Source organism: Heliangelus exortis, chromosome 6 (assembly GCF_036169615.1).
Source record: "Heliangelus exortis chromosome 6, bHelExo1.hap1, whole genome shotgun sequence".
NCBI lineage: Eukaryota > Metazoa > Chordata > Aves > Apodiformes > Trochilidae > Heliangelus > Heliangelus exortis.
In genome coordinates this window covers 36,281,085-36,306,378 of record NC_092427.1, presented here as the reverse complement: position 1 = coordinate 36,306,378, position 25,294 = coordinate 36,281,085, and the positions used below count along the sequence as shown (strand labels likewise).

General features: G+C 39.2%; 1 long non-coding RNA gene across 1 annotated transcript in view; it reads left to right on the top strand.

Moving 5' to 3' along the window:
- LOC139797299 (uncharacterized) overlaps positions 1-25,294 on the top strand; it is a 102,893-nt gene that overhangs the window by 28,647 nt on the left and 48,952 nt on the right. Inside the window, exon 2 of the long non-coding RNA XR_011726402.1 lies at positions 1,440-1,551. This is a non-coding gene — a long non-coding RNA (uncharacterized lncRNA). The remainder of the gene's footprint in view (positions 1-1,439; positions 1,552-25,294) is intronic.

Here is a 25,294-nt window from a genome sequence, read left to right as displayed (position 1 = left end):
GATTAACTAATTATAATTTAAGTAAAAGACATGAACTAATTATCACATTTGTGGGTGTCTGAGGAAATACCCATCTGAAGACAGGTAGCCAGGTAGAGGGATGCTTATTTTTTTTTTAGTGGAAGATTCTTTTAGTGGAAGTTTCTTTTAGATATTTTCTCTAGGTCCTTTTGCCTGACTGTGTCTTTGTCACCATGTGTTAGTGAAAAGATCATTTGACCCCTTGAACATCACTTGTTTTCAACTGCCCAAAGGCAGAAATTTCAATTCTGCTTTAAAAATAAAATAGCTTCAGTCTTAGTGCATGCCAGGGCAAAATCTTTTGTTGGTGTTGCATGGGTTGTGCTACTGATATTTAGAAGGGAGGGCACAGCAGGAAGTTTCACTCTTTCCCATCACATTGTGAAATGAAGTGCTGGGATCTGTATCCCCCAAAAAAGGGGGATATCAGTTGCCCCAGATGTGCCCACGTAGCGGGGGACTGCAAGTGTTAGGGGATATTAAGGTTCACTTCTTTGTGGCTCCATGGGTGCTGCAATAACTATTTGTATCTTCCTGAAGACATTGCTACAGACATTTTTTTTTCTTTTAAAATTGGGTTTCTTGCCTGAAAAAAGCGTTGGGTTTCAATTCATAAAAGTTTCCTTGTCTTTTAAAATCCAGCTTTACTTGCTTTTCCAGCTATATCTGTCTTACTTTCTGACAGGCTACTGGCAATAGAGCTATGATGGCAGACAGTGTTTGATATCCCATGACTAAAGCACCTGCAAAATTCAGAAACTAGGCTAAATTAAGCTCACAATTATTAATGAATTTTGAATTATGCAGTTAATCTATTTGTGAGTTTTACAACTTTTTCATTCTGAAAGTAAAAAAGGGAAGAAATGCAAACAGTCAAAAAATTAAAATCTAGTTATTGGGCCACACGTGGTAGAATGCTGAGATTTTATTTTCTTCTGGAACTGCTACCTCTTATAAAGCCCATCCATCACATGTAATGAGGGCTGTCAGGAATATTTAGCAGAGAAATAGCTACTTGATATGCTAATGGTGGCCCCTCAGTGAATTCCTTTGGTTCTGCTGCCTGACATTAATGGTTTTCATAATCTAATGAATGATGTGTGTAATAGAGGTAAGGCCACAGGGAATGACATTCTGAAACCAAGGAAAGTACTAGATATGTATTTTCTAAAGATATGTATTTTTTGTATATATATGCACAAACACACACACATATGGGTGTTCACAGAGAGAACACAAAGTTGCTTCTCCAAGCTAGATGACATAAAAAACAGCTAGGAAGAAAATCCACAGAGCAAAATGTGCAGTATTGACATGTTAAATTCTAAAATATCTGTATTCCCAGGACAGCACAAAATCCCTAGAAATGTGATAAGCAGCAAGGCCACTTTCACAGCTCTTCCTCACTCTTATTTCAGAAGCTGAGACCCCCCAGCTCCTGCCAAGGAGAGCAGCTCCCCTTCCCCAGCAGGCTCCTGGTGGTTGGGAAGAACTGAGAACCCCCAGCAAACACCTTCACCTCTGAATCAGGTCAGTCTCCTGCCACAGGGCTGTCATACTCTCCATCTGCCATGCTGAATTTACCAGGCTGTCCCATGCTCACAGTTTCCTTGTGCTGCTCTGCATTTGTGTCTGCCTGCTGTCTTCTAGCTTTGGAGAAGACAGGGAATGGTTGCTAGTGAAACATCTGATGTTGAGGAGCTGAGAAATTCCTGGTGTGCTCATGTTCTGTCAGATGTTTGTAGCCACAGACTTTTGTAGCCATCTTCACCTGGCTAAAAAGACAGGGAAAACAGGTTCTAAGACTAAATTTTAGTCCCTGCTTCTAAAAAAATGTTGAAACTCATTTGCTCCTTAGAGAGTGTGGTTCTGTCTCCTTCTCAAGTCCTGATTTTTTCAGTAGCATCAGTGTGGTGTTTGGGGTGCAGTAGGTACAGATGGCAGGGTCTTCTCCTTCTCATGCCACAGAAACCACCTGTGAAATTCAACTGTGTAAAGGAGTTATACTCCCTCTCTCCTCATCCCAATTAACAAAGTCATGAAAGTCCTTAATGATCTGGGAACACAAACAGGAAGTGATTTGGGTTCACAGAGGACAGACCTCGCCATGAATTACACTGATTCTTTGTGCATCTGAAAATGGGCTCCTGAAGCAATCTGTTACTGTATGGAATATACATTGAAATCTGGAAGCAGGATGAATCACTAAATTAGGAAGTTGCCATGCACAGGCTGCTACAAGTCTTGTGTTTAATCTCATGTGATAAGATATTTTTAATTGAAAAAATAAACCAAAGGGCAGAAAAAAAGAAATCCATAGATGACGAACTTGTGAAGAGCTGCAAATACAAGAGATCCAAATCAAAGAAGGAAGGGCTTAAAGTTTACACCAAAAATAAAAGGCAAGCTTTAAAAGTCTTAAAGCTATTGGAAGAGAAAGGTAAGTGTATCTAGGAAAAACAAACAAAACCAAACAAACTAAAAAAAACCCACAAAACCCCAAAAGAGATCCAGTGGGAGGAAGAGACCCAGCAAAGCATAACACTACCAAAGTTCAGGGTCATAACAGACTGGAAATCAGAGATGATTTTGCAGCACAGCAGTGAAGAGAGCATAGAGAGTCATTATGGTATGGGAAAGAAAAATAAGGTTTTGCATTTGGGATGCAGTGGTTCTTGGTAAATCAAGTGGAGTTCAAAGATGAGACATGGAGTTATTATAATTGGAGGGATTTACTTAAGATGAAGGATTAAAGGCCTGAAATGTGATTTGTTTGAGAGACAAGAGATGCTGGAATGTAGTAATGCTGACTTTGCATGAACTGAATGGAAAGTGGTTGTTTACAAAGGACTGTGAAGTCGTGTGGTTAGTAAAAATTGTGCAGAAATCTCTAGGACATGAAGATGCATCAGTTAGGAAGTAAAATCATCAACAGAACCCCCCTGCTAATGGACAATGCAGAAAATTTTCAAACTTACCAGCTTATTCCTCATAGAATATTTTATACTGCGTTGTACAGAAAAGGGTTGCAAATGGTCTAGCTGGTCTTTCTAGCTCCTCACCTGCTGCAGGTGCTTGCTTGGTTTCTTCTCACAACTTTGTTTTCAGGGAACTTGTGGATGTGCAGCCTGACTGCCTTGGTTATGTTCTCTGAGGTTTACTTTATCAACCTGATGATATTTCCTCGTTTTAGCTATGCTGAACAGACCTGATTTTTGGGAAGAGTTTTGTAGAGCAAGCTCCTTCTTGCTTCCAAAGGTACCACGAGTCCTTGGAACCCCACTTTATGTGACTTAGAACCTTCCTTCCCCCGTTACCTTTAGAGTTGAGGAATAGAATCTACAAGGATTCCAAATCCTAAATTGTACTTAAGCCCCTATTTCCTCTTCAGGTTTAAATTGAGAGAGAAAATTGTGCAGACTGTTTCCACACTTCTAAATTTACTAAATAATAAAGAAGGTTTCAGAAAATACTGTAGAGTTACTCAAGTGTTGTTTAAGTTAATTAGGTGACATATTCCATATTACATCTGCATCTTACACATAAATAATGACAACAGTATGTTCCTGCTTAAAAAATATAATGATCTCCATAAATCTAATTTATTGAAAATATTTATTCCCTGAAAGATTATTAATGATCCTATTTGGTTTTTATTTGTCCTTCTACCTGACATATGGCACAGTGCAGATGGTTCAGCAGCACACCATCAATACTTGTGTTAATTTGAATGAATGCTTTAATTTATACATAATTTCTACATCATATTTTGTCCCTGTTGAATTAATGCTAAGGCTTAGGATTTAATGTATTGTGCAAGAAAAAGGAGTTGCAACAAGAGAGACACCTTTTCCTCTTTCTGATAAAGCCAGGAGCATAGTTTCTTAAAGAAAGGTCTGATATAAAGAGATCCTTCCACACTGGAGGCAGGGGAGCCAAGACCCCTGCTGTAGGTTCTGTGTTTTTGTAGCGAGGAGGGTGTTTTTTTACCAGATTTTGATCTTACAGATAAGACCAGGATCCAGGCTTTTCTGTAGGCTGGAATATAAATTTCTATTTTAGCAGTGATTTAGGAGGAAGTCTTACACGACAGTGGAAGCATGTAGCAAGGCTCTCTCACCTCCTTGAAAAGATCTTGGTGAAAAAAATATTCTGGGATAAAAAGTGCTGAATATGTCAACAGGCAGATTCACAGAAGATTTTGCAACTTGATCAGATAACTTGCAAGGTAAATAGCAATCCTCAGTAAGAACAGCTAATACTGTACTTCCCTAGGGAGGCTCTTCCTTTTTATTTCAAGTGCAATAAATATAATGTGGGTCTGTTCTGGGCCCCTCAGCTCAGGAAGGAGATTGAGGTGCTGGAGCAGGTCCAAAGGAGGCAACTGGGCTGGTGAAGGGATCCAGCACAGATCCTATGAGGAGAGGCTGAGGGAGCTGGGGGTGTTGAGGCTGGAGAAGAGGAGGCTCAGGGGAGACCTCATCACTCTCTCCAACTCCCTGAAAGGAGGTTGGAGCCAGGGGGGGTTGGGCTCTTTTCCCAGGCAACTCTCAGCAAGACAAGAGGGCACAAGAGGTCTCAAGTTGTGCCAGGGGAGGTTTAGGTTGGACATGAGAAAGAATTTCTTTAGGGAGAGGGTGCTCAGCCATTGGAATGGGCTGCCCAGGGAAGGGGTGGATTCTCCATCCCTGGAGATATTTCAAAAGAGCCTGGATGTGGCACTCAGTGCCATGGGCTGGGAACTGGAGCGGGAGTGGATCAAGGGTTGGACTTGGTGATCTCTGAGGTCCCTTCCAACCCAGCCAGTTCTAGGATTCTATGATTCTTGCACACCATGTGCAGAACCCTCTTTATTAAAAGCAATGTGTTTGATTTTATTTATCAGTAGGCACTTTGTTACTTATCTCCATCCTACCAACTCTTGTTGAGTACTTTAAAATATCCTCTCTGGTCCCTGATGTCAGTCTTTATCTTTGTGCTGAAATTTCAAACCAGCACATTAATGTTTTCTGCCATGCTACACACCCAACATGGAACAGATTTATCATGAGCAACCAAAGATCTTAAATTTCTTGGATTTCCACATTCCCCAATGTCTCCCAAAACCTGACATTAATATTCCAAGTGTGCAAAGGCAGCTGTTTATCTTGCAGATTAAACTATTACTGCAGTGTTCTTATGCTCTCATTAATTCTCTTTTCTGTTTTGATGGTGAACATAAGGGAAGGGTTTGTCTTTTTGTAATTTATGTTTTGTACCAAGGCAGCACAGTGAGGTAACAGTCCAACCCCCTGCCCCTATCTGCTGGGAGAAAGGTGTTTAGTTGAGCTGTGGTGTGAAGTGAATGGCTGTCTTTTGGTTTCAGGTGAAGTTGTAAGTGATAATTCTCCTGTGCCTTCACAGGAGTTGTTTCTTCCAGTAATTTCTTACAGTATTTGCTTGCTTATCCTTCCTGGTCTTTCAGTTGGCAGGTAAAATCTAAGCAAAATGACCTCCTAGTTCCATCAGGATGTTAACTTGTAAAGCCTTTTTTTCCCCAAACATGCATAAACCAGACTCGTTTATGATGAAATTTAGCTGCTGTCTAAAAAGGCTTTGCTAGTTCATGCTGTAACATACATTGTGTAGGAGAGGAAAGTGTAAGTTAATGCAATTGCTTTAAATTCAGATTATTTCATAAACTGCACAAGAATTAATCACAGATGGGTTACATGGGCAAACAGCTCCCATTGTCATCTATACTTTACATTTGCTGAGCCAAAGTGTCACTTGGAAACAATTTAAATAGTCAGTCCCATATGCTGAATTCATGAAATCATTTCCTAATGGAAGTTAAATGAAAAACCTCATTAATACCCAGTGAGGCAGAGATGCAAATGAGAGACTCCCACGGGTTGATTTACTCTGGCACCTGCTATGGGTATAGAAAAAAACGAGTTATTTTCAAGTGTATGAGCAAAGAGTAGGTAAAAATTGGGGTACTCTGCTATTTAGGGGAATTTATACCATCTCTGTTCTGTCCTGTTGGGGAAGTTGCAGGACTGCAAGCTGGAAGCAATGCTGGGAGTTGGTTCTCATACCTGAAAGACTCCCAGCCACTGGGTTGGAAATCTCATCCAGAGGATGTGGATCAGGTTCTTTTTATTTGCTTCACATAACTCTAATTTACAAAAATCCTCCTCATGCTTCATGCTTTGAAGCACAGCAGGCCAAAATGAGCTATTTCAGGGAGCAGAGGTGTGACAATGAATTTTAGGTCCAGGCTTTCCTCGTGCTGCACGTGGTGACCCCTGCTCTGTGGTAAACACAGCCTGCTATTCCCTGAGTAAATCATTTGGAGGTGTTCAGCCTCTCTGGGTGCTCTCTGGAGTTTAATTGCCTACATCTGAAAACTTCTTGCTAAGTGCTGCTTACCAACAGTAGGGGAATTGCCTATAAAATTCATCCTCCTTGATCTAAATTGCACCCTCTGAGCAGAGAAGGGAATGCTGGTTCTTCTAAAGTAGATTTTAGCACTCTGCTGGCTTTTTAAATTCACTGCTGGGTGTACTCAGAGGGTGCTGCATTCAGCTCTAACCTGGGTGGATTGCATTTAACTGGGCTAAAATCCCAAATGGGCCTAAAGCAGTGTGGCTACTCATTAACTTCTCCAAAGCTTTCCTGCTTTATAGTGGTTCTGAACTTGCTTGTTGGCTTCAGGGAAGCCTCTCCTGTTTAATGACTGACCTGCATTTAGCCCTGCTAAAAGGAGTCAAGGAGTATTACCTCATGCTTGGTGTGTCCCTTTAGAAAGAGGTTTGGTTTTTCTTCTGATGAACATCACACTGGAACATTTCATCACCCCATCATCTGTCCCACCAAGTTCCCAACATGTGAAATGTCCCAAGGTGTTAGAAAACCTCAGGAAGGCCAGGCCTGCCCCTCTCACTCAGCAGCTCCACGGGGGAGGTGAAAAAGCAGAGCTCTACCTGGTAGTAGTAAGGCTGAGAGCTACTCCAGACATGAACTAATATTGACACATCTAGTGTGAAGAAAAGACACCTTTACAAAAGAAATGTCATATATGGTTTTGGAAAGCAAACAAGCAAACAAAGCCAGCAGTACAGGCTGTGAATTGGTTGTTGCATTCCCAGCATTATTATATGGCTTCCTAAACTAATTTGTTATTACTTGATGAAGAGAGAGGGGAAAAAGCCTCCTATCTCCAGCATGTCACCTTTCATTAAAATTGTGTTTGTCTGAGATTTTGTTATTTGCAGTTGCTCATCTGTTAAATTAGAAGTTTTAATTCTTCACAGTTTGTCACCTTTTTAATTCTGGGCTGTTGACACATACTTCTCTGCAGTACAGAAAGAAGAAAGAAAATTAAATTTGAAGGAAAATGAGCTGAGAAGTAGATAACAAAGTAAAGCATTGGTTCATAATTCTTCTCACTAAGTGTAAGATGGGTGTGAGAGACTTAGGTAGGTGGATACCAGTGGAAGTTGCCACCATGATGTACTAAATGAGTAGTTAATAATTCCTGCTGCAAGAAAACCCAGTGTCTTCTTGAAAGTTGAATTTTAAGTCTGGCTTAATTCTGTCTTGAGAAAAAGGTCTTTCTTTTAAATCTCCATTTAATTCTCCAAAGAAATGGGGTGAACTACACCTGGGCAGGCAGGATCAGTCCTGTTTGCCTTGCAGGGCCCAAGTTGAAGGGAATTGTGGCTTTCTGCCAGGTGTCCCCTGGGGTGAGTGGCAGCCAGCTGGTAGCAAAGCCCATCTGCTTTACCCAGCCTGGGGTTTCCTTACCACTGCTCAGCAGCCCTGAGCATGGGCTGGACTCACAGCATCATTCCAGAGTGCTGGATGAGTCTTTCCTTGTTTTCTGTGAAGATTTCTCCACTCTGATTATCTCCCTTTTTACATGTCTCTGACAGATACAGAAAGGGTCCTGCTCACCAGCTGCATTACCAGTTCCTTACTTACAGATCTACTCAAAATGCCCATGAGGCTTTCACAACATAGAAAATATGAGACAATGGGTAGTCAGAGGTTTTCTACTCACATTAAAAAAAAAACAACGGGGGAGGCAAATTTATAGTAGTGGGAAAACCTCTCTCCACAAATTTAAAGTTAGAAAACATGGAAAAAATGTAGAAGCTGAGCTGGATTTAATATTGTAGATTAACTGCAAATTATTTATTTCTTTTTGCTACACTTCAAAAGCTGATGTGGAGTACTCTGAAGGGAGAAGTAGTGCAGTGATTAAAATGTGTAAATAAATTAGGAAGTACATTGCTGCTTTTGATGGGATATGTTGTACAAACAAGTTTCCAAATGTCTATTCAGTAATCTGTCATGTAATCAAGGGAAAGTGGTAGCTGCTTTCCCATATGGTGGCCTGGATCCCTTGCTTTATTCTCTTAGGAAACCAGTATCCTGGCAAAATACATTTTGCTGATAAGATTCATAATCCTGATGTTTTGAAATAAAATCAGAGTTTCAATGTGTGTAGTTTCTTAAATGGATAGAATATATATTTTAATTTTACTATGAGTGTGGCTATGCCTTGGGGCTTATCAAGCAAGAAGCTTCTCTCTGACTCTTGTATTTATTTACTTATTTAGCTTTAAAATAATAAACAATGTTTATCCAGGACCTTAGGCAGCATAACAGATCATTAATATTACAGAAATATCTCAGCAGTATTAAACAAATCACTCAGTCCGACAGACTCCTCCAAAGATTCCTTCTCCTTCTTTCCTTGTGGGAAGAAAACCCTCAGTCCTGCCCCAAAACAACAAAACTTTGAAGTCACCCAAATTAGAGGTAATTCAAAGTGTGGGAAGGAAGTAATTCTAGACATCTGAACCTTTATAAAAAGTACTTTCTACAGATTTCCCTGTTCCTTATGGTAAAGATCCCAGTTGACCACATGGTTACATGCATCCTTAGTGCATACTTTGGATAAATTATTTGTATTTCATTATAAAATCCAGACAAAAGGAAAGCATCAGTCATTTTGGGGTGTTACATCCCAGCTATGAGTTATCTATGTGTCACTTTTTGCTTTGCTGGCTAAGCAGAAAATGCAGTCAAAGGATAACAGAACTTCATACACAAATTTGCCAAATCATTGGAAGATTTGTTAATGGGAAAAGAAAATGAAAATACATTTGCTTTTATTTTAGATCTCTCTCTCTATATATATAGGGACTTTTCCTCTTTATTAATGGAAAAAGCTTGGCATGGAAACTGTTGTATTCTGTTGATTGTTCCTGCTACCAACCTGTGTAGGGGGAATCACAGCCTCACATCTTTTGATTCATCTTAAGAATCTTCTTAAATGACATCTATTACTTTTATACCACTACATCAATTTAGCTGCAATTGCATCAGCAGTTGCTGCAACAAAGAAAATTATACTGTAAGGGTATACAACTAGTAAATTTTTCCTTGATTTGGTACCTTAATGAAGACACTGCTAAAATAAGGAGAGCATTTGTGTAAGGCTTTGCACAATCAAACCACTCTAATCATGACAGGGCTTGTTGCATGTGTTGATTTTTCACAGGAGAGGTTTTATTCTACATTTAGACCCATTTCCCAGTTAATTATCTGAATTGGAGATTAGAAGAACAGGGAAATCTGTAAAAACTATGACAGAACCACCATTAGATTTCAGTTGTGTTCCCTTCAGCTTGCCTTGCCCTGTGGGAACAATTTAAGGAGCTGCAAACATGAAGAAGCCAGAACAGAATGCTGGCTGCAGACAAGCAGGGCATCAATTACAGGTTGCCTCAAGTCCCCCCAAAACCTCCTGTCTCTTCTGAGTAGCTTTTTGGCCTTCGTTCAGGTCAGGAGGGCAGCAGGGTGAGTTTTTTAGTATCAGCCATATGGAAGAAGATGAGAGAAAATCCAGAAGGAAAAGATGCCCTTCCTGCTGACTTTCCTGGCCACATCCAGTCCCTTTTGACCCACACAGAGAGTCCCAGCAGAGCGAGGCAACCACAGGGTGGTGCTGGCACTTCATCCCTGCTACTTGAAATATTTGATTCCTTTGGAAGCTGTGTTCTCAGCATTGGCTAGGCCAGAGCCATATGGAAGGAGATGAGAGAAAATCCAGAAGGAAATGATGCCCTTCCTTCTGACTTTTCCTGCCCACATCCAGTCCCTTTTGACCCACACAGAGAGTCCCAGCAGAGCGAGGCAACCACAGGGTGGTGCTGACACTTCATCCCTGCTACTTGAAATATTTGATTCCTTTGGAAGCTGTGTTCTCAGCATTGGCTAAGTCAGAGCCATATGGAAGGAGATGAGAGAAAATCCAGAAGGAAATGATGGCTTTTCCTGGCCACATCCAGTCCCTTTTGACCCCCACACACAGAGCCCCAGCAGAGGATGCAGAGGGAGGCAACCACAGGGTGGTGCTGACACTTCATCCCTTCTATTTGCAGCATTTGATTGCTTTGGAGCTGCATTTTCAGCATTGGCTAACTCAGAGCCATATGGAAGCCATATGGAAGAAGATGAGAGAAAATCCAGAAGGAAATTATGCCCTTCCTTCTGACTTTTCCTGCCCACATCCAGTCCCTTTTGACCCACATAGGGTCCCAGCAGAGTGAGGCAACCACAGGGTGGTGCTGACACTTCATCCCTTCTATTTGCAGCATTTCATTCCTTTGGAGGCTGTGTTCTCAGCACTGGCTAAGTCAGAGCTGTTTTGTTAATCATAACAGCACTAATTTCCTTTCCTGCTGGTAGCTGCATGGTGGTTTTGCTGCTGTCACTCCACAGTAATGAAATGGCATTGCAGGTGGTACAAAATGTGGCAAAGTTAAACAGTTGGGTACAAACTGTCTTCTCGGTTACAGCAGTTCAATGGCATGGATTGATCTGAGAGGAGATGCCTCTCTTTTCTCAGGAAGCTTCCCTTTTACTCACATTCAAAGCCTGTTTCATAAATGGCCAGTTAATTCTCACCAGCTTGGTCTTTCTGTGGAGGTTATGATAGAATTTGCTGCATGCTTGGCTCCTCATTTCTGGCTAACACTCTTTTCTAGTCCCTGAAGCCCTCTTCAGAGGAGAGGAAAGCAACCCAGTCTGCTGAAGCACCCTGAGAATGCTTTTGCACCCCCACCTCTTCCTGACCTTCTGCAAGTGAAGGGAGCACAGGAGGAGCTGTACCCTGAGCCACAGCTCCCTCCCAAATCATCTCCCTGTGTGCCAGAGCCCAGGACTCACTGAGCTCGTTTCAGTGCCTGAAGGGTGCTTACAGTTAACAGATGAATTCAAGGCAACCACAGTCTGTCTGCTCATGGAAAACTGGAGGCCAGGAAAAAAAAAATTAAAAAAAAAAATATTGAGGATGTGACAAAGGTGAAGAAAGGATAAAACCCCCCCATACTGTATCATGAAGTTGGAAAAAAGCCCAAACAGTTAATGGTCCTAATATAAATTCTTCAATCTCAAGTGACCTTCCAAAGTCTATGATTTCTGGAGTCACTCCTATGGCAAACACTGTGTTAGGGGAGAAATTCACTACACCACCTTTATCATATCACCACATCACAATAATTTCAAGTGCTGGTTCATCATGGCAGTCATGGGAATTATGTACCAGAGGACTCCATTTCCTCAGCAATATTACTCAGTAGCTTCTGAACAGAGAGAAGATGTTTCTAATGGTGCTGCAGAAACCTCCTGGGCCATTTTATGGAGCCATGGAATTCACTCTACTCAGAAAAATGTTGCTCTCTTGCAAAGCAAATAAGACTAGGAAAAAAACTTAGCGTGGGGCAATATATTTTTTTCCCCCCAATCTTCTGTGCAGATCAATACAAACAGTTCAAGTTGATTGAATGTTGTAATTCTTGTAATCCAAGAATTCAGATCAAAACCATAAAAATTAATGCATGGAGAGAATCACCCAATCTTACTTCCAATGTCAAACTTCTTTCTCTTGTAATGCACAATTAATCATGTGATCTGGGTGGTGAATAGGAACCACATTTACAGCCCCATTTGCAAAATGTGTGAGAGCTTCTTAGATGACTTTACATCTGATAACCCTTTTGATGTTCCATTTTAGTGGCAGCAGAGCTTGGGAGTTCACTTTCTGGGCTCTACATCTTTGTAGAAGCACTACTTGCATGTTCCAAATCACCTGGTAAATACACAACCTTGTCTGTATAGTATTGGTGAGAAGAGAAAAAAATCAAAACAGACATAGGAGGAATACTTGGGAAGTGTCCTTCTTCCTCAGAAAATGTTCCATTAAAAATCTTAGTTAAAAAGCCCTATTAAAAGCCTTTGGGAACAAAAGCTTTGTGCAGCCCCACGAAGCACCCACCAGAGGGACTGGCAGCCCAGGGATGCAGAAACACCACAGTGGGTGTTAATTGCCACGGTGGCAAAGTCTCTTCCTCTCCTTTTATTTTTTTTTTTTTTTTTTTTTTCCATGGTGAACATTTTATGGGCAATGAACCCCAGGAAATAACTGCTACTGATTATAATGAAAATCCTGAAGCCACTTAAATTATGGCATCGGGCAGGAGCAGCACTGGTGTAATTACTGTGTTAATGATCAAGTAATATTTAAGTACTCCTGTGTGATTTTTTTCCCAGTATTTTTTAGTACTCATCTCTAATGTCCTGCAGAGGGTTTAAGAGCTGTTGCTTTGCTCCTGCTGGGTTCCCCTGCAGAGAGCTTGATAGCTGCCACTAGCCCTGCTTAGGGCTCTCAGCAGGCACCAGGACTCCTGTTGCTGCTCTGCTCTTCTACTCATCCCTCTTGTTGAGGAGTTGCCCATAATCACCTCTAAGAGCCCCTCAGATCCTGCTGTAGGAGCCCAAGGAGGCACCAGCGCTGTGCTTAGGGTTTTTAGAGGGGACTGGAGGTCTCTTACTCTTCCCTTCTCTGAGTCCTTTTCTACTGAACTAGGAGACAAAAGGCAAGGAACCAGTGAGGCCACTTTTAGCAAAGAGAGCACAGAATACAGACACCCATGCTTTGGAACTTTTGCTGTGCTAAATGCTGTTCTTGACTGAAACCCTGCAAACTAGCAGCAGGGAATTTTTGATGTCAAGCATTAAGGTATTTAAATACTTTTTGGGGGGGAAGATAATAGAATGCAACTGTGATTTGAGTCTGACAGCTGATTTTCTACTGCACCTGCCTTAGAGCTGCCTTGACACCCATTACTCTTCACCTGACAACTTGGAGCTAGAGGCTAATAATTATTTACTGGGAAAGCAAGTGTTATAATGCTCTTACTGAAAACTTTTTTATTCCATGACATTACTGAAGGTGGGAAGATGCACATGTCCTGTATTTTCTCTGTGTGTGTGTGCTTTTTGGTTGTTATTTAAAGAAGTCCAAGTCTAGTGCTACAGTAATAGGATTGCAAATCCCAAAAGCAAATCTCCAATTAGATCAGAAGTTAAGGAAGTTTATTTTTAAATTGATGTTGGAATGTACTAGACCTGATTTAATTTTTATTTTGCTAAACATTTGATGTGCTACATTACACACCAAAGATAACTTCTGATTGTGATAGTGGTAAGAATATGTAGTAGATATAGTAGTAGATAGTGATAATTATCTTTATTCATCTAACAACAGACAACTACCTGGCCAGCTACTCTTAGTATTAATAGATGCTTTCCCCATAAATGCCAGTTCAGCAACAGGGTTCATCCCTGCCTGTTTGTAAATGTGCATCCCTAATTTTGATTTTCCATCAGTAACCTCAGCCTGAGCAGGCACATTTTGCACACACTGAAATTCTTGAAACTTCTTGCTCCGTTTCACAAGAAGCAGTTGAAGCCTTTACATGAAGCAGATTTTGGAAGGATTTGTTCAGCACTGAAATGAAACCTGTTGTAAGTACAAATCTGAAAACAGAATTTTGCATTTCAACAGCACTACAGGAGGTCCATAAACATATTTCAAATGGTATTTTAATTACTGATGCTTAAATACTTTTAAAGCAATACTGTAATTAGATGTGTCTCTCTGAACCATCCAGTTACAGAGTAGCATACTAATGTAAAAAACCCCAAAACAACAGCTTTTCACTAAACAGTTTTTGCAGTCATCAGCTGAGATTAATACATTTAATAAGCAGTTGTTATTCAAGTAAAAATTCAATAATGAGTCATTATAGCTCTATTAAATTCTTAGGACCAAGTGCTACAGCTTGTAGTCCTGTACTCAAAACTAGCTTGAAAAACTAAGAAGGAAAAATTACACTGTACTGAAAATAACTGAATTTGAAAACAGACATTTCATTTTTTTACCTCTTCCTTTTGCCTTAAGCCATCTGCTTGCATTATATCTGCATGTATTTCTTACAAAATTCATCATCTTCACAACAGCTAAAAAAGGGACACCTAACTCTTTGTGAACAAGGTTACCATCCTGGGCTAGGAAGGGATTTTAAGATTATTTTTGAATTGAAATCTGTAAAAAACAGAAAAAATACTGAGTTCAATTGACTTCAAAGAGAGGCTTGTGTAGAATTTTTCCTCTTAGAGGACATGGGCTCCATTTCCAGAATATATATTTTTCTTCATTTTGAAGAAGTAAAACTAGCATCTTGCTTTTTTTGGTGAACCAGAAATCTTTAAAACTCCTCATGATTGGGTGAAATAACTTAATTTCTAACACAAACTTGGACAGCAGTCTTAGGGATAAATATTTTCACTCAAAATCCATTCATTCATGTAAAGCTGTTCCGTAAAAAAATCAGCAAATACGTTGTAGAAAACTGTTTTAAAATTCTAATAAATGTGGAGAGGTTTCCAAACCAGCTGCAAAGGCTTCCACTGAAGATTAAATGCAGTATTTTACCATAGCTGAGAAAGGCAGAATAACTGGACAGATTTGAGCAGTGTAAGACATAGGAGTTTCAGTTTTCAGTTTTTTTCTGGTGTTTTTTTGGTGTCACTAAGGCAGTGTTTAGACACCCTCTACATCACATGTTAGCAGGCATTAACTTTGCAGCTTCAAAGCACAAATATTGTACTTTCTGCTGAAGCTGAAGTGACAAGAATATGCAGAGATTTATTATCCTTGTGAGGCTTGAAGTTAATAATCTGAGTTTGACAAAAGTGCTCTGTCCCTTTTAAAGTTTAATACTTGTAGTTAAGAACAATCTGGTTTAGCAATAGTCCTTGAAATGTTCAAGTGCTTTGGAGACTTGGTCCCTGAATTACCACTTTAAAAAAGGAATTACTCTTCTTTTTTTCTTCAAATAATGTTATTTGGGAGTTCAGGCTCCACAATCCACAAATGCCTCAGTGTGGATCCCAAGTGGAGCTGGTGCCTGTTTTTTAAATTAGTGTTTTTGAGCTTGTTATGTAGAGTGGCATTTGAGCTCTCTCAGCCTGGAGCTCTACAAGGTGAATGACTTGCACAAGGACTCCGTGGTGCTCTTTTCAATTTACCTTCAATCTCCCTCAAGCTGTAAAAAAATCAGTTTCACTATAACAAGAGTTTAGCCTTTAACATGCAAAGCTCACAAGCCCTTAGTCTTCAAAAGGCCAATTTAAGAGGAACAAGAAGAATACCCACAACACAAACTTGCTGGGTGAAGCCTGCAGGTGCACTGCAGACCCAGAAATTCTTGATTATCCCCAAATCTGACACTGGAAGTTTGCACCTAAAAGAAGGCAAGGATCAATTGGGCATCAATGGCTATATTTATATATGAGATTGAGTCATATCATGACTTATTACAATCTAGGAATGCTTAATGAGAGGGATTTGACTTTCTAACCATGAAGAGACCTGGAGGTCCCTTTTGGAGAACCACAATGAGTGGATGCACAAAGAAGAGTGGTCTAAGGCCTCCTGTGGGATTTCTCTTTGCTTTACTTTGCAAGGTCTTGGGAAATACTTGGTCTCTAGTAAAAAACAAAAACAAATAAAAACCCAAAACCAAATTATAATACTGTCTTAATATATAACACCAAAGGATCTCTGTGCACTTGCTGAAGGAAGCAGTCTTCATGTCTTGTTACATGGAGATGGGGAAACTGAGGCCCCAAGTTTACACAGCATGATAGATCTGCTAGATTCTTGTCCAGGGGTTTCCTCCTCAGTCACTCTCTCCTAGTCCAGCCCTTTGCTTTTTGGAGTCCTCACTGCTTCTTTAGTAAGGACATAGTTCTGGTGTTCCTTAAAAAAGGTGCTTGCTCTGTCAGTCTGCTGCTGGGCACTAAATCCAGGCTCAAAAGCACCAGCCAGTTGTACACTACCAGTCATAGGTGAAGATGATATAATAAGCTGGTCAAAACTCATATTTTTGCAGTGAGTTTGCTGTGATTTAGAGATAATTGAGGAAAAAAACCCAAAGGGAGGCACTGTCATTTAACTGTAGCAAAACATGGTACTGCTTTTCTGTGGAGAGATTCCTCTGTGGGTTTAGGGACAGTGGTAAACCTGCTTTCTTGATATTCTACTGATGCAGCTAATAATTTATTTCATGAGAATGTGTGAGTTAAGCTAAAGAACAACACAGGGGTAGTAAGGAAAGTAAGTTTCTAGCTAATGGGAAGCAAATGATATGTCATAAAAAGTGGGAATAATTAGGTTGCAGAGAAGGCATTGGTAGAAGTGTTGACCTTGCGTTAGTTATCAATCAATATTTGCATTAATTGCATGACAGAAAATGAGAACATGCTGTGCATATTACTAATGGTGTGAAGCTGATAATCTTTATCAACAGAGGAAATAAACATAAGGAGGAATAGGAATGCACTTAGGAGACAGTCTGTTACAAGCAGCTTTTTTTTTTTTCCATCCTAGAGTAAGTTTAATTTGGGATCACCCAGTTTGGGTTTGTGTTTGAGATTCACTGCAACAAGGTCCCAGAATCATCCATACCTAGAATTTAGGTAGAATTAGGTATATCCAAATACCTTTGGATTTAGTCTTTTGAAGCACCAGCTCATTTTAAAGAGTCACGATTGTAATGATCTTGGTGGATCCCTAAATCCAAGCTGCCAGCAGGGATGGCCACATCCTCCCTGGGACACTACAGCCACAATGCAGCAGTGAGAGAGGTTCAGCAGCTTAAGAGCAGCTTACAGATTGCTTGGCTAAACAGAAATATTTTGGCATCTGACACATTTAAAATAATCCTAATCCAACCCAGCCTGCTTTGTAAGTAGGAAAAAAGCCTGCAACCTCACCCAAAGTCTACTGAGTAGCTGAACAGCTCAATCCTCCTTACAGTAAGCAGCAGAACCTCGTGCAACAAAAAGAGTCAGCCCTCCTGCTGCTCTTTTTTATAAGGATAGAAGGCTAATTAGGTCCAGGTCCAGCTGATTGCATTCCTGTGGAAAATGTCCAGCTGGAAACCTGAAGCTTCTTGCTGTTCTCCAATGGCTGCTAACCCAGGCTGTGTAGCACTTATAAAATTAATTATAAATTACAATGATAAATTATATTTATATTATCAATAACCAATGATAAATAGATTAACTATATTTAATATTTTCATATTAAATGAAGCTTATTTTTTTTAAAAAAATCATTAAAAATTAGATAGTAAACCTGCTGTAGCTCAACCATCACACTCTGTCACATTCCCCTCTGAGCATTTGGGCTGAATGAGATCCGTGTAGAGCCAAAGACAAATGTCCAGGGAAATGTTTGGGTAGAACTACAAACTCACCTGAAGGAATTATGTGTTTGTGTGTTGCTGAGGTCTGATCCTAAGGCCAGAGTTAATTAAAATAATATCAGACTGCTGCAAGAAGAGAGCAGAAAAGCACAGCTACTTGAAGTTCCCCACTCAGACCAGTGCTTCAAAATTTTCTGCATTATTCCTGTGAGTTTGAAGTTCCAACATCAGCCATGTCTAATATATTGAAACATCAGTGAGGCAACTAATAGGAGCCTGTTATTGATCAAGCATGTGCCTTTTAATAAGAATTTGCAATAATTTGAGGACCAGGAATAGTTTCTAGGAGAACTGCCACATACATAATGCCAGTGATTTCTAGTATTTTCTGCTCCCTGTGGGAGGACAGCCATACATTACTGGAATTTGCTGCATAATGATTCCCAAGAAAGGCAGCTCATTGTCCCAAATCAATTTTTATCTGTCTTTTTAGGATCAAGACTGCATGTGATTAACCTTAAGAGGAGATATGCTACTCCTATTCAAAAATTGCTGAAGAGCTTTAATATTTTTTTATTTATAATAAATATTTATTTTATTTATTTTTTATATTTATTTTAAATATTTATTTATTTTATTTTTAATATTTATTTTATTTTTAATATTTATTTATTTATATATGTTTTTCATTCTTTCCCCTTCATATCCCCCTTCGGATTTTATTCTTTCCTCTTTATGTTTAACACTTGTTAAAAGTGTAATGTAAAGGTAATGAAATTTAAAAGGAACTTGTGGTAGAGAAATGGGGGCACCTTTTTTTACTGAGCAGCTGGCTCCAGATATGCTGATTTACAGCTTCAAGTCTGGACCAGTCTGGACATCAGCTGCTGCTTTCCCTTGACATTGGGTTAACAGAACAGGGCTTGGGTTCAACCCTTGCTGATAGCCTGAGTGCAAATGAAATGAGGAGGGCAGAGTGACCTTGATCAAAAGTGCACAGGAGGCAGTTACTTAAATACAGAACTACAGAACTCATTCCCAAGGGAATCACCATCCCACATTTTACGTTCTCTTTCTTTCATGGGAATCCTCTTTTTGGAGAGATTTAGGTTTCCATGGGGTCCTGCAAGCCTTGAGATGATGAAGAAATGAAGTAAAAATAGGTTGTAAACTGGACTCTTGGGTTGACAATGCTTGCAGTGGCAGTGGTGATGAAAAGCCTGTGTCTCTAATGAAGTTAGGGTTTGAAATTAATGACCCAGCCACCCTGCAGCAGTAGCAGTGTATGTTAGTGACAGGATTTGGGATTGGCTGGATAAAATAGCTTATTTACTTGTAAATACTTTAATAGAGGTAAAAGGATTCTAAATGACTCGTATAATGATTGTAAGAAATGAGGGGATGTTTGCTTCTGAATCTAATAATGGAGAAAAATTAATGCAAGGCTGACAAGAATGGGGACATTTACCAGCAAGATGACAGAATAAAATCCTAATAAAATAATTAATATTCATTGTAGTGCTAATTTTCTTCTTTCAGAAATATTCCTGAAATATATTATTTGTGGTGAATTTCCTATTATGAATGTTTTTGTGGCTGATGCATACACAAAATTCATTAACTTAACCTCCCATTATGAGCATATAATGCATCATTTCAAACTGGCTTCCTAACCTTGATTTATCTGTTCCCTCATTTATTACATTAACTCCTTTATTGTGTGATTATTATACTTATCTCTAAGGTATTTTCTATGGCCAAGTTATATTTCATCAAGTAGAAATCATGTTTTAACATCTGTGGTAACAATGGCATTTAGAATTAGATATACAAATACATTCAGACATGCATTCAAAAACATGTTTTAAATAAAAAAAAAGATTTAGGAGACACTTGGAAAGGATTTAAGTTCTTTGACAAGCACCAGGAGATGGAGCTCCAGACTACACAGCATAATTTCTTGGTGTTGGAAACAGTATTTCTGCACAGTTAAATGCCTCTTTCTTTGCAGCTCATCATTTACAGGGTTTCTTTGAATCAGCTCTGTACTTATGGGAATTAAATGCACTGTGTTTACTCTAGGGAGCAATTGCTAATGTTTTCCTTCATGGATCTATAGCCTAAAGTTAAAAAAAAAAAATTGGATGAGGAGAAACCAGAACAGACATTGATTTAGAATAGTTTTTTTTTGATAATTCTGATAGTGTACATTACCAAGAAATCTCTCATCTTCACATAGTTTTAATCTGAGCATATGAAATGCTTAAAGAAGTAAAATTCCTTGGAAAGTCCAAGTCCAAGGGACAACCAAGTATGTCCCTACTAACTCTTTATAGGAAATTAAATCACAGAATTCCTTACATAAAAATAAATCAGTGAGAAAGAGGAGAAGGAAACAATATCAGAGTTCTCTGTGATGCAGTCCTGATATTCCTTTACTGGGATTCCATTAATTTTACTCCATATTTGATCACCACTGTGAAAAAGAAATCCCTGATTTTTTTTTTTTTCCAAATCAGTGAGCTTTCTGTGGGGCTGTCTGAAGAATGGTCACCTCTGCAAGTCTAACCAGGCAACTCCTCTTACCTGGGAACACCATCCTAAGAAATCCTTTAAGGAGCCAACCCTTCACAAAACAAAAATGGTTGAGCTCTGGCTCATTCTCCCACCTGATGAGAAGCCTGAGATGGCAATTAACTTTGCTTTTAACTGGTATTGGAGCTTCAAATGTATGCACATCCTTTGATCTCTAATTGGGGTTTTGATATTAATCAGGGAGATTGTGTCCAACACCCCAGAGCTGCAGGTTTCTCAGAGAGTGTATTGCTATTAACATTTTCCCAGTCAAAGTTACATGTTGAGAATAAAACTTTTAAAAGATATAAAGAGGCTTAAGAACATAATTCATGCTGGCTTACTTCTTCTGTACCTCTGAATATCTATCCATTAGATCACATTAGTATAAACTGATTTTTTTTTTTCCCCTCTGTGCTATTTAACAGTGGAATAAACAGTAAAAACCATGCCTTGTATTTCTGCTATTGTGCTTCAAAACTGTGATATTAGTTCTGGCAAAAATTTACTGCAGAAGAGCTTTATGCTTGCCATAAACTTCTGACATAGGAAATATGTGAAAGAGCAATTATGAGCTGCTCAGAAACATCTCTTGACATTTTTAGAGTGCAATGTAGGAAGGGTTCACCTATTTAATTATGGCTTTTTAAAACAGGGTGCTACAACTCAGTGAGAGTCATTGCACTGACTGTAGAAGGAAGGAAAAGGTAATGTAAGATTTTTATGATGGGGGAAGGGAAAAAACCATGTCTTCTGGCTGAAATGGTTATCAGTGTTTAGATCAATCACCCTCATGCAAGTTTTCCCATTGGCAGCAAGATATTAAGATACTTAAAAACAACATATATCACATTGAATGGTTATATAACAGGAGGCAGGAAAAATGAGAAGATACTTCAAATGCATACCAAAGTACTTTTATGAAAAGTCTAAAATAGCACAGGTGTTAAGTAATTTACCTTAGACTGTCTCACCAAAGTTTATAGCATGAAGTCCTGCTGTAATCTTAATATTTCTTTTGCATATTTTTAAACTGGACTTGCCAGCATCCATCCAAATTTCATTTTCCTAAAGCCATCTCTTTGTCCTTAAACTCAGATCACTTGGAAATACAAAACAACAGCAAATAAACCATGAATATCCTAATTCTTGAAATTTCCAGAAAGAACTGGTGGTTTTGGCTCCCAGAATTAGAGAAAGGGACTTTATTGGGAAGATCCCAGCTTGCCATCAGGTCTGGGTTACCATAGCATCCTCTGAAACATATTGGGATTCAAATTTTCACTTGTGTTTCTGGATAACATTGTCAAAAATCCTCTACATTTTCCACCCTAATAAATAAAATAAATGTTACCCTATAATAATAGTAGCTATTATTATATGTAATTTAGAAGCATGAAGTTGTAGGTAAAACAGTGACCCTGAAAAGGTAGCAAATGCCCCAATATCTGGGGAGAGCCAGGAGTCTGAAAATACCCTTGAAGTGCCCCAAGATGCCACCTTATTGTGTTTAGAAGACAAAGATCTCCATTAGAAGTTACATTTTGCAGGAGTTTTGAGAAATTCTTGGGATTTTAAATTTTTTTACTTGCTGGAAATTTTTCCATCAAGATTAGCAAAGACAAGTGATACAGAATTTATTACTGCAAGTGTTTTCTCTGGCAGTGCAAAGCTCATCATCAAAGACCAGATAAATGCTATGTCACCTATACTGAAAAGAAGACCAGACAATTTCAAATCCCTAATATAAAGTTCTTAAAGCAACACTTAAATATGACTTGAACTGACTGCCCAAGGCTTCAAAGAGGAGGAAACAAGGAACCTGAACTCCAGATAGTTCATTCAGACCCCTGGCTGTGGTCTTACACCAGCACAAAAACTGCTTTTTATACTGCTCTTCTAGTTCTGCTTCTGGGTCTTTGCACCTGTGCAGAGCTCAGCTGCCTCTTCTTCATACCAAGTTATTAAATTTGACTCAAAAAATACCCCAAACAATCAGAAAAATATTACTTTAAGTGTGTGCAGAGATTCCCAAATGTTGTTTTGTGATGGGTAAGTGGTCCAAGGGGTTTGACTTGTTCCATTTCTGGCTATTAAGAGGTGGTCAGAAAATTAAAACATTTGCCTAATGACACTGCTTTAGTTATGTTATGCAGTCATGAAGAGAAAAAGCCTCCTCTGGTCTGCAGAATTGTAACTGCTCTCTATTTGAGACAAATCTCTTTATCAAAATACACTTAACAGTGTAAAAGTATGAGAATTCCTGTTTCAGTGTGATAACAGGATCACAGAAAGTGCCCCTGTTACTTCTCTAGAAGAGGCTGGATATTTATAGAATAAGCCTGGTAGTGGCTTCTCTAATTAATGTTGAAAAGTAGTTAACATTGTAACTCCCTGTTTTAAGTAACTCATAATTTTATGAAACACCTCCCATTTGTGCTCCAATTTTCAGTGTGGGTTTAATGTCAACATTTTAAAGTGTGAAGAAAAATTCTTCCAATTCTCAGGAAGAAAAGACTGAAAATAAATGTCCATTGAATGTGTGGAGTTTGAGTACTTACATTTGCTAAGGACCATACCAAGACATATGACTTTTTGGGGAGAAATTTTTACTAACTTTTTTATATATACATAAAGTTATAGAATGAACATTTGCTCAGGGAATTGAGACAGGTTTTCTTTTTACCATGCTACCCCCAGGAAGGTTGTTGGCTAAGGAATCACAGACAAGCTTTAGAGTTAGAAAGGTCTGTGTTCAAGCTCTCAGTTTCCAGCTTGGGCCTTACATATCCACAGCCTTAGCTGCTTGTGTCTTTTTAGCAGAATACATTGAAACTTTAAAGAAAAAAAGAAATCAGGCAAAGCTTTCTTATCTTGAAAATGCAGTGCTCCCACAAGTACTTAAGTGTTGTTATGGGAGAAAGAAAAGATTTTTAGTGTGACCATCCTTTGAACAGTTGCCTATGAAGTGCAGAAGTTTTGGTGTGCCTGCAACTGTAAATATGTTTATTGAGCCCTCAGTTTTTAAAGGTTACATAGAATTCTTTCAGTTTCTTGTACCTAAAATTTTTGTTTATCCTTAAAACTAAGCCTTTTGTGCAATAGTAAGAAAAAAAAAAAATCAGCTAAATCTGAGACTTCCAAGTCTGGGAATTAGTATTATACAACACTGATAAATGACTCAAACAGCAAAATTTTCTCCTTGTCTTGATCTTGTAGTGACAGCAGTTATGATTTCTGTTAATTTTCCTCTTCTCTGACTCCTCAGGTATCTCCTAATGATCTTTCCATGTTAAGGACTGGTATGTTTAGCCCAGGTGGACTGGATAAGGGTCCTGAACTCACAGTGCAGCTTTTTGCTTGGATAAACCAATTGGCAAGTGAAGCAAAACCCAATCCCTTGTCCTGAATAATGTGAGGGAAAACCTGGCCACAACCTAAGAACAAAAAGCTCAGAACCACATAATGGATCCAAAAGGCCATTTGTGTGATACCATATTGCAGATCTCCAGGGAAAGAAAGAGGCCTTTGGCAACATCAGAAAATTTTTAAAGTCAGGATCAGAGAGCTTCAGAAAGTGGTATTTCCTGAAAATGATACCACGTATCCCTGATGAAAGGAAATATGAAGCTGTGGAATTAAGTGACAATGCTCTGGGAGATGAGATGACAGCTGCTCATGATTGATTCTAGCCAGAGGTTAAGCCAAAGGCTAAACCTGTCTCTGAGCAAGAAGCCATGTGCTGAAGCCTCATGTTTTGAGTGTCTAATTTCTGTGGTTAGATGAGGTTGCAGACTGTGTGTTGGCTTTCCCTGCCAGCTGGGAGGGAGTGCTGCTGCTAAATGATCCCTTTTAAAATCCTTTCACGCTTATTGATCAGCATTAGTTCAAGAACCTTTCAGGGAGTACTCAAGAGGTTGCATAAAGAAGTGGTAAAAAAAAAAAACCACAAGAACGAGCCTGGTGTGGGTCAGCATCAGGCCTTCAGTGGGATATTTCCTGACTCCAGTACTAAAATGGGTTAACAGATCATTTGATGACTGAAAGTCAAGGCCATTGAACAGGAGGCTTCTCAAATGACCAAGGCTTGAACTCAGCTGCTGTGTCTTCACATCTCCAACCCAGTTTTAGGGTGTTGGGTAGTGGATCCAAACTTGTAAACCCTTTCTATTGCTTGAGGACACTGGCAGTGTTATTCTTTGATAAACATTAATGATGGTTCTGCCTAAGTAGGAAATTTGCCCTTTTCCTATTTTTTCTTGAGACCACCAGCAGCTTTTGCTTCCAAATAGTGCTAAAAGTTTGCAGTTGATCTGGCTGGGGTGAAGAATGAGCCTTTCAAGACCCAAGCTGTGCTTCCAGCACTATTCTCTGTTACTGGGTGGTAGACATATTCTAGATACCTCAGTGAAGGGCACTGGGCATTGAGGAGAAAAAAGGGCAGGTTGTGGGCTTCCCAAGAGCTGATAGAATTTAATCTTTCTGACTTGACTCAATGCCATGGTAGTGAGTTATAAATTCTGTATCAAACGTGGTGATGTCACCCTCCAAACAAAGTTTCTAAGTCTAATATTTCTAGGTAATCAACCTCACTTGAAGGATCAATGAAGTTTCTCTCTTGACAGGTTCAGTCTGATGCTTTCCAGTTGCTCACAAGTACATCTCTTGCTGTCATTGTACATGGCTTATTGAGTTTTATAAAAATGGTTTGCAAGTGATTTTTGAGGGAGATGTGTATTATAGCACTTTCCAAATTAATTTATCTCGCATAAGTGTTTTCTAAAAGTCAAGAACCAAAAATAGAGCTAGGAGTAGTTTTCAGAAGCCTATTACTCCATGGCCTGCTCCAGGGAAATGAACAAAATAAAGTTTAAATGCTTCTTCATTGCCAATAGTTCTTGTTGATCCAATTATAACTTCCCTACCTAACATTACACAAGACTGATTTAGAGATACCTGTCAAAATTGAGCTGAGAAGAAATGCATTAAAACATTTGTGCTATTACAATATACACAAAATGCATTAAAGTAATGATAGGAGCCTGACAGAAACTCACAAAATCAAAGACTTTCAAAGGGGAGGT